The following is a 16,979-nucleotide window of genomic DNA, read 5'->3' as shown; positions in this document are numbered from 1 at the left end:
GTGGAAATCCCACCTTCTAATGAAATACTTGCAGAAGCATAAGGTAATGTATTCATTTATTTATTCAGAATCTTATGAATCAGGCAGGCCTCCCTTTGAATTTGAATTCTGCTATTTTGTGAAGTCATTTAACTACTCTGGACCTCAATTTCCTCATTTATGAAATAGGAACAATAAAATTTTCTGAAGGTCTCAAGGAAAATATTACATAGTATTTAATTTCTCTACCCCTCCCTTGTCATCTCTCTTTCCCCCTTGCAACTAATCTAATTGGTCAGAAAACAGGTCACTAATTGGCTCATTTTTAAGAGCAACAAGTCATTTTGCACAAGAAAAAAAAAAGCGTACCTGAGTATGTCTGTCTATGCCATGTTCCCTCTAAACATCTGGATGGGAAACAGTCATGGACATTTCACCAGGGAGAATATAAAGACTCTTACATTCCAGTTTTTTTTAAATTAGGGTGCTGAATTGAGGATCAGAGCAGAAAAATAGCTCATGTTGGAGGTACCACATCATCTATTTTTCATGTTCTGTATGTATCTGTCCACCTCTTAAGAGTCTTAATAAGATGTGAGGTGTCTAAGATAAGTTATAAATCAGTTCCTTAGCTCCATTATAGTCTAATAATAAATCTCAGTGAACTCCTAAAATATATTTCACAAAGTTTTTCTAAAAAAAAATGTATTTGAAGGACTTCACAAAGTGTCTGACACATAGGAAACTAAGAAATAATATATGTTTTTCTTTTATTTTTAAAATTAGAAAATGAAGATTCAAAATATTATTTATCATTTTTTTGTAATTTTACACAACATTTTAATAAGTTTGTGCATGAAACAAAACTTCTGCATGCTGAATCCTTAAGAAGCTAAGGTGCCACTATTTCAGTCACCCACAGAGGGAGGACAGGGTTGTGTGGCACCTCCATCATTTCTAAGTCTAAATACACAGGCTGCTGATGAGCAATCATTTTCTTACACTTACAGACTTGACAGTAAAAACACAACATAGCATTCATACAGTGAAAAATAGCGGGTTCAGCATAACCAAGTGTCATGTTGGTACCAAAAAAGTTCAAGATTTTGGCACATTTCAGATTTCTCATTTTCAGATGGGATGCTCAACCTGTATATCTATTTATCTGTGATCTCAAGTTATTGCTAATTCCCTTTCCCCAATAAAATATTAAGCTCCAAAGTAGCAACGATCTTCTTTTTTTTTCTTTTTTTATTGTTGGTCGTTCAAAACATTACATAGCTCTTGATATATCATATTTCACAGTTTGATTCAAGTGGGTTATGAACTCCCGTTTTTACCCCGTATACAGATTGCTGAATCACATCATTTACACTTCCATTGATTTACACATTGCCATTCTAGTGTCTGTTGTATTCTGCTGCCTTTCCTATCCTCTACTATCCCCCCTCCCCTCCCCTCCCCTCTACTCTCTCTACCCCCTCTACTGTAAATCTTTTCTTCCACTTGTATTATTCTTCCCTTACCCCTCACTTCCTCTTGTATGTAATTTTGTATAACCCTGAGGATCACCTTCCATTTCCATGCAATTTCCCTTCTCTCTCCCTTTCCCTCGCACCTCTCATCCCTGTTTAATGTTAATCTTCTTCTCATGCTCTTCGTCCCTACTTTGTCCTTAGTTACTCCCCTTATATCAAAGAAGACATTTGGCATTTGTTTTTTAGGGATTGGCTAGCTTCACTTAGCATAATCTGCTCTAATGCCATCCATTTCCCTCCAAATTCTATGATTTTGTCATTTTTTAATGCAGAGTAATACTCCATTGTGTATAAATGCCACATTTTTTTTATCCATTCATCTATTGAAGGGCATCTAGGTTGGTTCCACAATCTTGCTATCGTGAATTGTGCTGCTATGAACATCGATGTAGCAGTGTCCCTGTAGCATGCTCTTATTAGGTCTTTAGAGAATAGACCAAGAAGGGGAATAGCTGGGTCAAATGGTGGTTCCATTCCCAGCTCTCCAAGAAATCTCCATACTGCTTTCCAAATTGGCTGCACCAATTTGCAGTCCCACCAACAATGAACAAGTGTACACTTTTCTCCACATCCTGGCCAGCACTTGTTGTTGTTTGACTTCCTAATGGCTGCCAATCTTACTGGAGTGAGATGGTATCTTAGGGTGGTTTTGATTTGCATTTCTCTGACTGCTAGCGATGGTGAGCATTTTTTCATGTACTTATTGATTGACTGTATGTCCTCCTCTGAGAAGTGTCTGTTCAGGTCCTTGGCCCATTTGTTGATTAAGTTGTTTTCTTATTGCTTAATTTTTTGAGTTCTTTGTATACTCTGGATATTAGGGCTGTATCTGAAGTGTGAGGAGTAAAGATTTGTTCCCAGGATGTAGGCTCCCTATTTACCTCTCTTATTGTTTCTTTTGCTGAGAAAAAACTTTTTAGTTTGAGTAAGTCCCATTTGTTGATTCTAGTTATTAACTCTTGCACTATGGGTGTCCTATTGAGGAATTTGGAGCCCACCCCCACAGTATGTAGATCATAGCCAACTTTTTCTTCTATCAGATGCCGTGTCTCTGATTTGATATCAAGCTCCTTGATCCATTTTGAGTTAACTTTTGTGCATGGTGAGAGAAAGGGATTCACTTTCATTTTGATGCAAATGGATTTCCAGTTTTCCCAGCACCATTTGTTGAAGATGCTATCCTTCCTCCATTGCATGCTTTTAGCCCCTTTATCAAATATAAGATAGTTATAGTTTTGTGGATTGGTTTCTGTGTCCTCTATTCTGTACCATTGGTCCACCCGCCTGTTTTGGTACCAGTACCATGCTGTTTTTGTTACTATTGCTCTGTAGTATAGTTTGAAGTCTGGTATCGCTATACCACCTGATTCACACTTCCTGCTTAGCATTGTTTTTGCTATTCTGGGTCTTTTATTTTTCCATATGAATTTCATGATTGCTTTATCTATTTCTACAAGAAATGCCGTTGGGATTTTGATTGGCATTGCATTAAACCTATAGAGAACTTTTGGTAATATCGCCATTTTGATAATGTTAGTTCTGCCTACCCATGAACAGGGTATATTTTTCCATCTTCTAAGATCTTCTTCTACTTCTCTCTTTAGGGTTCTGTAGTTTTCATTGTAAAAATCTTTCACCTCTTTTGTTAGGTTGATTCCCAAGTATTTTATTTTTTTGAGGATATTGTGAATGGAGTGTTTTTCCTCATTTCCGTTTCAGAAGTTTTGTCGCTGATATACAGAAATGCCTTTGATTTATGCGTGTTGATTTTATATCCTGCCACTTTGCTGAATTCATTTATTAGTTCTAGTAGTTTCTTTGTAGACCCTTTTGGGTCTTCTAGGTATAGAATCATGTCGTCTGCAAATAGTGATAATTTAAGTTCTTCTTTTCCTATTTTTATGCCTTTAATTTCTTTCGTCTGTCTAATTGCTCTGGCCAGTGTTTCGAGGACTATGTTGAACAGAAGTGGTGAGAGAGGGCATCCCTGTCTTGTTCCAGATTTTAGAGGAATGCCTTCAATTTTTCTCCATTCAGAATGATGCTAGCCTGAGGCTTAGCATAGATAGCTTTTACAATGTTGAGGTATGATCCTGTTATCCCTAATTTTTCTAGAGTTTTGAACATATAGGGATGCTGTACTTTGTCGAATGCTTTTTCTGCATCTATCGAGATGATCATATGGTTCTCATTTTTAAGTCTATTGATGTGGTGAATAACATTTATTGATTTCCGTATATTGAACCAGCCTTGCATCTCAGGGATGAATCCTACTTGATCATGATGTACAATTTTTTTGATATGTTTTTGAATCCGACTCGCCAGAGTTTTATTGAGAATTTTTGCATCTAGGTTCATTAGAGATATTGGTCTGTAGTTTTCTTTCTTTGAAGTGTCTTTGTCTGATTTAGGCATCAGGGTGATGTTGGCCTCATAGAATGAATTTGGAAGTTCTCCCTCTTTTTCTATTTCCTGAAATAGCTTGAAAAGTATTGGTATTAGTTCTTCTTTAAAAGTTTTGTAAAACTCTGCTGTATACCCATCCGGTCCTGGGCTTTTCTTAGTTGGTAGTCTTTTTATGGCTTCTTCTAATTCCTCAATTGATATTGGTCTGTTTAGGTTGTCTATATCCTCCTGACTCAATCTGGGCAGATCATATGACTTAAGAAATTTATCGATGCCTTCACTATCTTCTATTTTATTGGAGTATAAGGATTCAAAATAATTTCTGATTATCTTCTGTATTTCTGAAGTGTCTGTTGTGATATTGCCTTTTTCATCCCATATGCACATAATTTGAGTTCTCTCTCTTCTTCTCTTCGTTAGCATGGCTAAGGGTCTGTCGATTTTATTTATTTTTTCAAAGAACCAACTTTTAGTTTTGTCAATTTTTTCAATTGTTTCTTTTGTTTCGATTTCATTAATTTCAGCTCTGATTTTAATTATTTCTTGCCTTCTACTTCTTTTGCTGTTATTTTGCTCTTCTTTTTCTAGGATTTTGAGATGAAGTATGAGATCATTTATTTGTTGGTTTTTTCTTTTTTTAAGGAATGAACTCCAAGCAATGAATTTTCCTCTTAGAACTGCTTTCAATGTGTCCCATAGATTCCGATATGTTGTGTCTGTGTTTTCATTTAACTCTAAGAATTTTTTAATTTCCTCCTTGATGTCTTCTAAAACCCATTGATCATTCAGTAACCTATTGTTCATTCTCCAAGTGATGCATGATTTTTCCTTCCTTCTTATATCGTTGATTTTCAGTTTCATTCCATTATGATCAGATAAGATGCATGGTATTATCTCTACTCCTTTATATTGTCTAAGAGTTGCCCTGTGACATAATATATGATCTATTTTTGAGAAGGATCCATGTGCTTCTGAGAAAAAAGTGTAACTGCTTGATGTTGGGTGGTATATTCTATATATGTCAATTAAGTCTAGGTTGTTAATTGTGTTATTGAGTTCTATAGTTTCCTTATTCAACTTTTGTTTGGAAGATCTGTCCAGTGGTGAGAGAGGTGTGTTGACGTCTCCCATGATTATTGTATGGTGGTCTATTAGACTCTTGAACTTGAGAAGAGTTTGCTTGATGAACATAGCTGCTCCATTGTTTGGGGCATAAATATTCATGATTGTTATGTCTTGTTGGTGTATGGTTCCCTTGAGCAGTATGTAGTGTCCCTCTTTATCCCTTTTGATTAACTTTGGCTTGAAATCTATTTTATTTGATATGAATATGGACACTCCTGCTTGTTTCCGCAGTCCATATGAGTGATATGATTTTTCCCAACCTTTCACCTTCAGTCTATGTATATCTTTTCCTATCAAATGCGTCTCCTGTAGGCAGCATATTGTTGGGTCTTGTTTTGTAATCCATTCAACTAGCCTGTGTCTCTTAATTGGTGAGTTTAAGCCATTAACATTTAGGGTTATTATTGAGATATGGTTTGTTCTTCCAGCCATATTTGTTTAATAATGTTACTAAACCTGATTTGTTTTCTTCTTTGATTATTTTCCCCCCTTTACTGTCCTACCTCCCACTGTTGGTTTTCATTGTTATTTTCCATTTCCTCTTCCTGTAATGTTTTGCCAAGGATTTTTTGAAGAGATGGTTTTCTAGCTGTAAATTCTTTTAACTTTTGTTTATCGTGGAAGGTTTTAATTTCATCTTCCATCCTGAAGCTTAATTTCGCCGGATACACGATTCTTGGTTGGAACCCATTTTCTTTCAGTGTTTGAAATATGTTATTCCAGGATCTTCTAGCTTTCAGAGTCTGTGTTGAAAGATCAGCTGTTATCCTGATTGGTTTACCCCTAAATGTAATCTGCTTCCTTTCTCTTGTAGCTTTTAAAATTCTCTCCTTATTCTGTATGTTGGGCATCTTCATTATAATGTGTCTAGGTGTGGATCTCTTATGATTTTGCACATTTGGCGTCCTGTAGGCTTCTAGGATTTGGGATTCTGCCTCATTCTTCAAGTCTGGGAAGTTTTCTCGTATTATTTCATTGAATAGATTGTTTATTCCTTTGGTTTGGACCTCTATGCCTTCCTGTATCCCAATGACTCTTAAGTTTGGTCTCTTTATGTTACCCCATATCTCTTGGATGTTCTGCTCATGGTTTCTTAACAGTCTTGCTGAGCTGTCTATGTTCTTTTCAAGTTGAAATACTTTGTCTTCATTGTGTGATGTTCTATCTTCTAAGTGTTATACTCTGCTGGTAGTATTCTCATTTGAGTGTTTAAGTTGGTTTATTGCTTCCTGCATTTCTAGGATTTCTATTTGTTTGTTTTTTATTACCTCTATCTCCCTGTAAAATTGATCTTTTGCTTCTTGGATTTGTTTATGTAATTCCTTGTTAAAGTGATCTTTCATTGTTTGATTTTGCTGTCTCGTGTCTTCCTTGAGACTCCAGATCATCTGAAGCATCTATATCCTGAATTCTTTATCTGACATTCCATCTGTTGCAGCTATTACCTCTTCTAAAGTTGAGTTGACCTGCATTGCTTGTGGTCCTTTCTTGCCTTGTCTTTTCATACTGCTCGCGTTTCTTTCTGCTTGGTAAAACTGTTGTGTTTTTGAAATTTTCCCCCTATTTATTTATATTGCTCTTGTAAAGTTGAAAAATCTCCCTTGCAGCGTGGGTAGTGGCTGTGCTCCTCCTCCAATTGGGGTGATCTGTCTATCACGCTGGCAGGCCGCTAGGCCTGCTCTGCTGGTTGGTCGCAGGTCTGCCCACCCTGCGGGCGCGGGTGGCGGCTCTGCTCTGCCCCCACTCCAATTGTGGTGACGTGACTACCATGCCCTCGGGTCGTTGGGCCTGATCCGGATGCGGGCGGCGGCTCTGCTCGGCCCCTACTCAAATTGGTGTGACGTGTCTACCACGCTGGCAGGCCTCTGGGCCTATTCCGCCAGTGGGTCGCAGGTCTGCCTACCTTGCGGGCTCGGGTGGCAGCTCTGCTCAGCCCCCAGTCCAAATGGGGCTACCTGATTGCCACTCCAGCGGGTCGCTGGGCCTTTTCCGGGCACAGGCAGCGGCCCCGCTCAGCCCCCACTCCAATCAGCGCGACGTGTCCACCACGCTGGCAGGGCACCGGGCCTGTCCTGCCGGTGGGTCGCAGGTCTGCCTACCTTGCAGGCTCGGGCGGCGGCTCTGCTCGGCCCCTACTCCAAATGGGGTGACTTGACTACCACGCCATCGGGTCGCTGGTCCTGTTCCAGGCGTGGGCGGCTGCTCTCTTCGGCCCCAGCTGCAGTTGGGGTGACATGATACCTCGCCGGCGGGTCGCTTGGCCTGTTCCGGGCACAGGCGGCAGCTCCACTCTGCCCCTCTGGCCCCCACAGCACCCAGCAGGACCCGGACCGAGAAGCAGTTTCCGCGGGTTCCCCAGCCCTGGGCCAAAGCAGCACCGGGAGCCAGAACCCGACCGCTCTGAGCTCGGTGCATGCTCTGCTAGGAGCAGGCTCCGAGAATCAGTCTCCGCGGGTTCCCCAGCCCTGGGCCAAAGCAGCTCCGGGAGCCAGAACCCAGCCGCTCTGAGTCCGGTGCATGCTCCGCTAGGAGCAGGCTCCAAGAAGCAGTCTCCGCGGGTTCCCCAGCCCTGGGCCAAAACAGTTCCGGGAGTCAGCACCCGGCCGCTCCAAGCTCGGTGCACGGTCCGCTAAGAGCAGGCTCCAAGAAGCAGTCTCCACGGGTTCCCCAGCCCTCGGTGAAAGCAGCTCTGGAAGCCAGAACCCGGCCGCTCAGAGCTCGGTGCACGGTCCACTAGGAGCAAGCTCCAAGAAGCAGTCTCCGCAGGTTCTTTAGCCCTGAGCCTGAGCAATCTGTGAGACGCAGGCAAATAACAGCCTGAAATCACCTGTTCCGTAGCTGAATGAGCTGAGATCAGTAGAAAACAGGGATGATTACGTCAGCTCTCCAAGATGGCGGCTGCTGGCCTCCTCCGTGGTCCGACCGGTGTGGAGAACCGAACTGGACCGCTTCTCTCCTCTGTCTCAAACCCAGAACTCAGCACTGAGCACAGCCATTGCACCGCTGGCAGGAGCCCACAGAATCCGCAGCACTGCACCTCCTCGCCGCCACCTCGCCGCTTCCCAGCGCGCGCCACAGACTCCAGCCGTGGGGCGATCAGCCGAACAAGCAGCGCGACCCTCCATGTGGAGAAATCGCCCACGACCGAGCCCCCGCAGCCGATCCTCGCGCGATGAAAGTCCCTCCACTAGATTCTGGAGCACGTCAATTTCGCTGGAAATTCCCAACAAGACAGCCTTCGGCTGTTTTAACTCGTCATTCTCCCGCACAGTGACGTGGCACACGGGGGTGATGCACTCCCTTCGCCGCCATCTTCACTCAGCAACGATCTTCTAATTTTCATATAGCACTATTTTAGGCGACGTAGGCGAGCAAGGCGATGCCCAGCAGCAGCTTCATCGTCCTGCGGTTGACGTCAGACACGAGGCGCACCAGCGCCTGGCTCACCATCCCCAGGAGCTGCGCGGGTCCTGGACGCTGCCACGCGGGGGCCGCCTGCTACACAATGCCATTATTTATCAGTTAATGATAGAATAAAACTCAAATTTGAAACAGCCATTTATTCTTGTGCTTTCATTTCCCTTCAGTCTTTTGTGCCTTCTGGTCTTGGGTAGACTCCCACACAATGTCCCTCCTTCAAGCATTTCCAGACCCGGTTCTGGTTCTGCTCCCAGCCTCTGACTGTGACCCTTCCTGGTTTACCAGATTGCTTTCTTCCTTGTGCCCTTCAGTGTGAGGTTGCTCAAGGCTTTCTCCTCTCCTTGCACTTGCAACCACACTGAATACCACCACTGAATTTTAACCCCTTAGAATGAGTTCCCAGAAATGTATCTTCATTCTGAGTTCTGTCTTCCATGCTGAATTTTAATCATACCTTTATATGTATTTCCCAACAGATTTTTTACTGGTACCTTTAGTCAAAATGATAGAGTAATTGCTTACTCATCTTCTACCCCCACTTTTTTCCCCCATTACATGCATCCTCTGACATTTCCAATTTTAGTAAAGGACTCATTTTGCTTTTTCCTCTAGACCCAATCCTTCAGTCTCTTCCCTCCCTCCCTCCAAGCTCCAATGTATGTATGATTTATTTCATTCTAAAGTTGGGTCGAGCATTATGGTAACCACTAATCACATGCAGGTAGTGAGCACTTGAAATGTGGGTAGTCTAGATGGAGACCTGTAAGTGCACGGTGCAATCAAGTTTTGAACACTAAAATAAACAAGCATATATAATAGCTCATGAATGCCTTTTACATTAATGCATTAGTCAGCTTTTTTGTCACTGTGACAAAATGCCTGAGACAAAAAACTTAAGGAAAGATTTATTTTGGCTCATGGTTTTAGTGGTTTTACTTCTTGATTGGCTGGATCCATTGTTTCTGGGCCTGTGATAAGACTTACATCATGGTGCAAGAGGATTATAGAACAAAGCTGCTCACCTCATGGTGTATGAGAGCGAGAGCGAGAGCGAGAGTGAAAGAGAGAGAGAGAGAGAGAGAGAGAGAGAAAAGAAGAAGAGAGAGGAGAGAGAGAGAGTGGGAGAGAGAGAATGGTCCAGGGATAAATATATTCTTCAAAGGTAGGACTCAGTGACCCCTCTTCCAGCTAGGCTCCACTTCCTAAAGGTCCTACCACCTTCCAGTGGCACCACCAGCAGGGACAAGCCTTCAACACATGAACCTTTAGGGGACATTCCAGATCCAAACTATAAGGATTGATTACATATGGAAATGATGATGTTTTGGATATATTGAGTTAAATAAAATATATTGTTATTTTCTCCTATTTCTTTTTTGTCTTGTTTTCATGTGACCACAAGAAAATTTATATTACATGTATGTATCATTTTATATTCTTATTGAACAGCCTTGTTCTACTATATCATTCTCATCTTCTCAACATTTCTTAATTCTCTTCTATTACAATCTTACAGTCATCAGCTAGTTGAAGCTTCTTACAATGCATCCTATGAGATTTCCCTGCCTATACATTCTTCCTACTCTAATATCCCTCATCCATGTTGCACTCTGCCTCCAAAACAATCCTACTAATGAGAACTTCAAGTCAAACACTAACTACTCAAAAAAAAAAAAAAGATTACTTGTCTCTGTCCCTCCAATAATATTCAAATTGTTACAGTCCCAAGCTCTTTGCTACTTCACATGTTGTCTCTGATAATTCAGTAGGCAAGAAAATGCAAAGTAAGACGAAGCTCTGTTTAGCTGGAAGAATCTTACATTTTCTGTTTGTGTGTGTTTGTGTGTGTGCGTGTGTGTGTACACTTAGGGTGTCACATTGCATCTCCCAATGATTGATTTGATCAAGTCTGGTTCAGAGAAAGATGTCCTTTACAAAAATTTTATAACTGAAATTAAATACCTTCTTTCATGAATTTCCAAAGCTACCAAACTGTTGACAAAAACAAGCAATGTAAAGAACAAACAGGGTAGAAGGTGAGGTTCCTGATGCTACTGAAGGGGCTGAACTCCTTCATTAAGATGCCAAGATTGATAACATTGTGTCTTAAAGATACCTACATTTTACTTACCATGGAGAGCGGTGTCTCTCTGAGAAGAGCAAGACGTCACCAGACTTTTCTGAAACAATCATTGGAGCAAATGGAAATACAAGGAAACAAAACTTCATGTCTATATCTGGCCATTCCATACGATATTCTTAATGTCAAATGATGGGTGGAGCAGACATAAAGGTTTTATTCTTCCAAACTACAAGTGAATAATGCTTTAGTATTAGGTGTTTCAAAATAGCCTCCTCAGTTTGATATTCAAGATAAAACACTACTATCGGGCTGGGGTTATGGCTCAGTGGTAGAGCAGTTGCCTAGCATGTGTGAGGCACTGGGTTCAAACCTAAGCACCACATAAAAATAAATAAACAAAATAAAGGCATTGTGTCCATGTGCAACAACAAAAAAATTAAAAAAAAAAAAACACTACTATTACTTTTTCAACATAAACCCTACATACCAGCTACTCTTTTCTAAATTTTTAAGTATTTTTACTTGTTCTTTTTAGATATATGTGACAGTAAAGTATACTTTGACATGTTACACATACATGGAGTATAACTTATCCTAATTAGGATTTCATTCTTGTGGTTGTACATGATGGGGAGATTCAGATATGAACATGGGAAAGTTATGTTTGATTCATTCTACTGCCTTTCCTGTTCCCGTCCTCTCTCCCTTCCCTTCATTCTCCTTTGTCTAATCCAGTGAACTCCTGTTCTTCCCTCCCTGCTTCCTTATCGTGTGTCAGCATCCACATATCAGAGAGAATAAGGGGCTTTTGGTTTTTTAGGATTGGCTACTGCTCATTCTGTAACCATTCAGAATAATTCCATGTTTTCTCCCAGGCCGTCTCCTTGTTTGGTGTGGCATTTAATCATAGAATCCTAGAGCTGGAAGGGATGTTGGAGATTGTCTACCCTATTTTGTAAATAAAGATCTTGAGGTCTTGGAGCTCATGAAGTGAATCTCTGTTAGAGACAGAACCCAGATCTGCCATTTTCCTGGTTCTATGCTTTTTCCATCAAATATTTTTTCCTTCTTTTTTTGAATTTGCATATTGAAATTCCTACTTGTTCATTAAGATTTGAGATAAGTGGAACCTTCTCCATGATGTTCAGCCAGCAGCAACCCATCACTTAGTCTGTTTGCTTGCAATGCTCAATCTGTAACCTGCCAGGTGTTTGTGATTCTTCTTAGATTTAAATGGGTTGAAAATAAAGAAGCTCCCTGATATAGCATATGTCCACTAAAATTCCTTCCACATAGAAAAATCTCTATGAATGTGTGTAAAATAAATGATTAAATAGAAGAAAAAGATATAATGATTTGGAGCCTGGATCATTAAATCAATATGAGAAAAATAGATTCATGAAAACATTTAAAAATATCAGCCACGATTCTGTGCCTTCTACTCTCCTTGAATAAAAAGCTCACACATGCATTTCAGGGTGTTTTTTTTTTTACTTTAAAAAAATAATTTCACCCATCTTCTTTAATTTTTTTCTTTAATGAGAAGAAATTGTTAAATTATAGTAGAGACCAAGCTATCAGGTATTTTAAAATTAAGTTTAAAAATCCATGTACCTCTTTAAAACATGAGGAGTACCAGTTAGCTGAGTGCAGAAAGGCTTCCAGACAGAGAGCCAGTCAAGTTAAATTGAAAAAGAGTTGGCTAGTTTTTGTTAGTGGATGTTTAAATTTAAAATGATCCATCACCCTAATTCTTCTATTCTGGTATTTTATTAAGTAAATGTTTATTATACTAAATTCCATTTTAAACTGGAGGGCAGAGAAGGGAGTGGATTTTTAAAAGCAGGAATTTCATGTATCTCATATATGGGATTAATTTTAAAAGGACAAAACCATCAATATATTTCTATTTTTAAATAAGTTTTTTATATAGTACTCAGAAGAAAAGTAAAACTTAGCCAAATAAAAAGTAGTCCTAAGGAAAATCCCTAAAGACACACACACACACACACACACACACACACACACACATTTCCTAGCTGAGGGTCTGCTAATGATTTTTAAAATGAGAAGGGTTGCGTAGAAAGAGAGCAAAGGGCAGTAATAGTACTTCCATGCTTTTGACATTGTAAGTCAGACCAAGAATGTTTATCACAGCCAGTGTTTAGTGGTCATCCAGATAAGTAGGTAGCTATACGTTTGACATAATTCAATCTACTTCTATGCTGTGCAACAAAAATTTATTTAACATTTATTATATGTAAGTCTAGTGTGTTGACCAGAAAATATAAGGTGATTAAAGATGATCACAAATATTTCCTATCCTCGGCTTAACCATAAGTTTCAATCATTGTGGAGACTGTTCATACATCAGTTGATCTGAATATTATGCCTCCCCATTTACAGACTGGTTCTTGGGAGAGGAAGGGCTCTGAATTACCAGGACAAACCATTCATCATTTAACTCCTTTAATTTGTTTCCCTAGAAATCATTGCTCCTAACTTGGCCTAAATCCAAGCATTTACCTGACATCCATCTTAAAGACATTTCAAGAAATGAAACTTTGTGTCGTTCTGGGATATGAATGCCTATTCAAACCATGTATACATTTCAATAACATTTACTCATGTATTATGTCTTACTGAATTCTATGAAATGTCACTAAATCATCTTCACTGAAACATGAATGGAGAACAATTTTGTTTCTGGAAGGTAAATTGAAATACAAACCAAACTTAAAAGCATCTTGGACCCAGTTTCATCAACACGTTAGCTTCTTCAAAAGCTTAGTAGTCAATAGTGGGAAGCTGAATCTTTTCTACCACCAGTCAGAATGAGCACTCCTTGAAGTACTCTGCTTTTCATCTGTGTAAACCTAACAAGGCCTACTATGGTTCCTGGTACCCATTTAGGCACCCAGTAATGTGTGTTAATGAATTAATTAATTAGCAAAAATGTGCTCTTGCACCACTTAGAAAATTTCTCTTCTTTAAACTTAAATTACCCAGAAATTTAAACAAAAGTATGGAATGACTCAGTAATGTAGAATTACCCAAGAAAACGAGCAGGTATTTCTCTGGGCCAAACAGGAAATTGTACTTTGAGAACATGTCATGGTATGGACCTTAAATGTCTCCAAAAGACCATGATAAAGGCATGGCTTCCAACCAGTGGTGCTATTGGGTGGTGGCCAAAACTTTAAGAGGTGGGGTGTCTAGTTAGAGGGAGTTAGGTCATTGGGAGCATGACTTGGAAGGGGATGTCAGGTCTGGCCCATCCCTGCCTCTCTTTGCTTTCTGGCCACCGTAATGTAAACAGGCCTCCTCTGCTATGTGCTCCTGCCATGCTGTGCTGCCTCAGACCCAAAGTAAAAAAGGCCTACTGACCTCTGAAACCAGGAGCCAAAATAAGTCTTTTCTCCTTGTAAGTTGATTATTATCAGGTATTTGTCAAAGCAACAAAACCTGGCTAACACAGGCGGGTATCTGGAGGAGGAGAGCAGTTGATGCTAGGGCTACTCCACTAGACCTTCCACTGATATCCTAGAGGGTGAGCCAGCTGTGGACACTTCCCCAGAGGTGTTTCCTGTATCAACACTTCACCAAAAGCTGAAACCAATAACCTGATATACTGGAAATCTGTCCAGAATACTGAACAGAGCTATCCAATTCCAAAGAGTCAACAGGATTTATTGCCAAAGATTCCTTTGCAAAAGTGAGAGGACATATCATTCTCATATTTTGCCCTCCTTGGTGAGGGATTTAAATAAACACACAGTTTCATTCCTGGACTCACTGGCTGGGGATTCTTTGAAACTTCAGTTACAGATCACTCAGAACAGCATGACCTCCAGGAAAGCGCAGGCTTGGAACTCTTTGAGGAGGGTAATCACAAGATTAATGTTTTTCCCTATTTAAAGCTGATTTAAAACTAAAAATAACTGCAACAGCCTGGACTTATCTTAGAGGGGGAGCAAGACTGGCAAAGGGGCAGGAATTGTACTGCTGGAGAATATCCACAATACATTCTGCAGGGTTTAAATTCTGAATATGTTACTCAGGGAATATGCAGTACCATTTGTGACATGTGCAATGTGGCTTGCTGTATCAAGAAACTGTGTGATTTACTTTTCTGGGAACACAAACAAATACATTATGTTCAAATATTCATATTTTGTATTTAACATTTTTGCAGGATTTTGAGCACTTAAAAGATCATCAATTTATGTGCTGAGAAGTCCCATTTGTTATTTTCATTTTGTGGAGAACATACAGGAATTTAATTGACTTTACCAAGGTCATCAGCAAAGCAATGATGAGAAACCTGAGAGCAAATCCTTTCTGCTCCCAAATATTTGAAAGTTGGCTCATATAATGAAAAAAAAAAAAGTATGATGAAAGAGTACTTCTGGGAATGAAACAGAGAAACACTGTCTCTCAATGCCTAGAGGTCTGTGCTAGTTCCAAAGATAAAGCTTTTATGTTAGATACAGAGCTCAAAGTCATCTGCCTTTAACTGGACATTTTCCTTATTGTATTGTGAACTTGGAAAAATAAAAAGAATAAGCACAAAAGTACAGTTTTATAAAATTTACCCTTATCTATGAGTCTAATGTTCAATGACAGTTTTGTGGTTTGTGCATGTATTTAAATCACTTAGAGTTAAGTTAGGTATTCACTGAAGGTAGAAGGTAATTGTAATATTTATTGAGCCAATATTTATTGAAAGCTTGTTAGGCGCTAGTCTCACCTTCTCATTTAGTTCTTATATAACACTATATAGGGAAGATGCTATTCATGTTGTTCCCATTTTGGAGGTGAGGAAATTACTAAAAATTTCAATCATTTTCCCAAGGTCAAAGAAACAGTGAGGGTTGGAGGCCAAATGCAAACAGGCTGAGTATTCGTCCAAAGCAAACAAAAGAGTATCAAACCAACCTCACATCCCTTTCAAAGGCCACTTTTTAGTATATAAAACCTCCTTTCCAGGTACTGTCTTAAAAATGACAAAAGTAACTGACAAAAACTTCAACAAAATGTTAATTCAATTTGGTATAAAAAAACCCTACTGTTATTTCTACTTTATTCCTATAATGTTCTCTATTGGTTTGATTCCTGGTACTAGTCTAAAGACAGGGAAGCATTTATGGCAAATTGATTTCAAATCCTCACTTTGCCTCATGTGGGTCTTGTGACCTTGGGCACCTTATCTAATTTCTTCAAGATTCTTTCATATTGGTATTCAGTAAATGGTTCCTAAATTTCTAGCTATAAAGGTTTTGTTAGAAAGTAAAAGGAGATTTGGAGGTTAGTTCAAACTTCTCAATTTACAAATGATAAGAGTGAGACCCAGAGAAATAAGCGATTTTTAAAAATCTGCCTTTTACAAGCTCCAGGTGGAACCAGTAATAAACCATAAGGAACCCAGGTCATCCCGGAGTCCCAGGCATGTGCTCTGTCACTGCCAAGACATCTCATACTGATTAAAATATGACTGATAATCTCTGCCACCGGCGTTCTTCCTCGGGCAGCTACTATGTGATTATTTCTGTGTATAAGCAGATTACAGCATGGGGCAAAGAGATGGGGGTTAAGCCAAGCTAATGTGGGCAGAGTCCCTCGTTGCCATCTGTGTTGTCTCCCACTTGCCAACTAGAATCCATAATGTTTTAGATGAGCTCTGGAAGCTACACAAATATCACTTTGGTTCTTTCTTTGTCTTCTGATGCTTTACTGCATGACTTAAAAGAGTCCTCAGGCTTCATAGATCTCCCTTCTGTGAGCATCTCCATGGAGCATCTCCATGGAGTTTCCCTGGGGAGAATCTGCCTGTAATTGCTGCAGCCAACTGACTCCTTAAATGCATCGAGATCTCTGTGTCAAAGCCAAAAACACACTCTCTCTCTCTCTCTCTCTCTCTCTCTCTCTCTCTCTCTCTCTCTCTCTCTTTCTCTGATATGTTCAAAATTTAATCATTAACATGAATAAATATATAGATGGCTTGCTGAGTCAACTTAGAGATGACAAAGATGGTAGCACAATGAATATGATAATAGGGAAATCAAGTTATAAAGAGCCTGGAATAATGGAGTGAGTGGAATATAATGAAATTATAGAAGGGGAATTTTAAATTCTTGGAGTTGGGTGCAAAAGAAAAACTGCACAGGAATAAGATGGGAATATCTGACATAACTCTGGCATGAGTAAAAATGCTGAGGGCTTAGACTGACCATGAAGTTTTATGTGAGTCAACTGTAATGTGAATGCCAGAAAGATCATTTCATCTTGGGCAGACTTACAACGTGTGGTTTTTAGAACAAAAGAAGTGACAATTTTCCATTCATGTTAGTCAGAATACATATGGACTTTTATTTTCCTTTCTAAATACCAAGATCACAATCATTCTGATGAGTAACCAGAATTTTTGA

This window comes from Spermophilus citellus (genome assembly GCF_964194105.1).
Source record: "Spermophilus citellus genome assembly, chromosome: 1".
Taxonomy (NCBI): domain Eukaryota; kingdom Metazoa; phylum Chordata; class Mammalia; order Rodentia; family Sciuridae; genus Spermophilus; species Spermophilus citellus.
Note: the sequence above shows the minus strand (reverse complement) of the source record.